The sequence below is a fragment of the Penaeus japonicus genome, unplaced genomic scaffold (genome assembly GCF_977035675.1).
Source record: "Penaeus japonicus unplaced genomic scaffold, GWHDUDI00000001_assembly GWHDUDI00000009, whole genome shotgun sequence".
Classification (NCBI taxonomy): Eukaryota; Metazoa; Arthropoda; class Malacostraca; order Decapoda; family Penaeidae; genus Penaeus; species Penaeus japonicus.
In genome coordinates, this window is record NW_028234411.1 from 35,163,211 (window position 1) to 35,165,059 (window position 1,849).

The 1,849-nt window shown below is 36.4% G+C and overlaps 1 protein-coding gene across 2 annotated transcripts in view; it reads right to left on the reverse strand.

Moving 5' to 3' along the window:
- LOC122246606 (uncharacterized) overlaps positions 1–1,196 on the reverse strand; it is a 7,527-nt gene extending 6,331 nt beyond the window's left edge. Inside the window, exon 1 of one of the 2 annotated variants that reach the window (XM_043005266.2) lies at positions 937–1,196. The gene's annotated coding sequence lies outside the window, so the exon portion shown is untranslated. The remainder of the gene's footprint in view (positions 1–936) is intronic. The other variant, XM_043005267.2, reaches the window with a different exon arrangement.
- Positions 1,197–1,849: the final 653 nt, after the last annotated feature.

Genomic DNA, 1,849 nt, shown 5'->3' on the forward strand with positions numbered 1-1,849 from the left:
CTAATTATTAAACTACATATCAGCAAAAATGCAAAACGGGGATAAAACAACCACCACATAATCTTACACGCTATTTCATCTTTGATTATTTAAGTAAATAAAGGACATTAAGAGGAAAGTATTTAAAAGAAAACAGAAAATCAGATTTTGGATGGACTTTGTAACTTGAGTCATTATGGTGAAAATTTAGATTGGAGACACACAATAATAATATATATACAAATAACATAATGCATATTAGACTAGGTAAATTATAATGCAATAATGCACTATGTAGAGCCTAAGACAAAAACATTCACACTGCAGAGTATTGCAAATGCACACCCAAGGCATTCTCCACAAAATTCCAAGGCCTACCCACACTCAGATAGGGGCCACACCTGAATGCGTATGCACACTTGAGAATTATACATCTAGTCATCACAATAACTACTACTTCATGTAATGAATCTAATGGCTATATCAAAAACTCAAATGCAAAGCTTGTTTCATTATCCCAAAGGAAGGATGCAGATTACCCTGTATCTAATGATATCAGCTGCTTTTTGACATAAACTAAATCCATTTCTTGAAGATTTGACAAATAAATAAACTTTATTGAGTAAATATACATATATACATTCAAATATATACATACATTCTCTATTTCTGAATCTATCTAAAAATCTTTTCATATTAGAACATGCATCAGAAAACAGTAATGTGTGAAATCATAAAATACAGACACATACACAAGTACTGTGTATACATTTATATCCATCTCCAGTCCGCACATCTAGGATCTTTAGCAAACTAGCATTCTTTGCCGTCTAGAAACTAGAAAAGCAACCAATTGTACCAATAAGCTGCATCTTTTCACTTCCAGTTAATGAACGAATTACCACAATAAACTTATTATTATGCATTAACATACAGATGACCCTATCATTTAATTACCAGAGAACAGACTGACATTCCACTGCTGAATTGTTTACACCTTCCACGTTTTTCTTGAATCAATGATCAGCTGATCATGTAAATATACAAATTCTTCACGCTCGCTGTGACGTCATTCATATCCCGCCAGGGAGGGTATGTATAGTCCTCAGATATTAGAAACGAGTTGTTAGTAACTACAAGTCGGTAGTATGTGCGTTTTATAATGTTTGATTTTGCGTATGTGTTGGTTTGTTTGTGTGCGTGTGCGTGCGTGCGTGTGTGTGTGTGTGTGTGTGTGTGTGTGTGTGTGTGTGTGTGTGTGTGTGTGTGTGTGTGTGTGTGTGTGTGTGTGTGTGTGTGTGTGTGTGTGTGTGTGTGTGTGTGTGTGTGTGTGTGTGTGTGTGTGTGTGTGTGTGTGTGTGTGTGTGGATGTATGTGTGTGTGTGTGTGTGTGTGTGTGTGTGTGTGTGTGTGTGTGTGTGTGTGTGTGTGTGGATGTATGTGTGTGTGTGGATGTATGTGTGTGTGTGTATGTGTGTGTATGTGTAGAGTAGGAAATTTTAATTTCTTCATTCTATAATCGTACCTCATTTTCTTTTAAGTTGGCACTCATCTATGGTGACCGCTCGTTGAGCTCGTTATTTTTTAACTATATCCTTCCTTAAATGTGGTAGACACAGTCTGCCGCGTATTCTAGAGTAGATCTTATGATATATAGCTGTCATGATTTTCTTTACCGTTTACATACAGGAATTTTAGTACTACGTGGTCACTCTTTCCCAAAGGACAGTTTTCATATCACATCTATTTTTTCTGCATATTAGGCCTGGCACAAATGACCTGTCCATAAACCATTGCCTTGTGTAATTAGTTACTCTCCGATGAAGGCAATACCCATTTACGATTTATAGCAGTTTCGCACTCCGTGAAT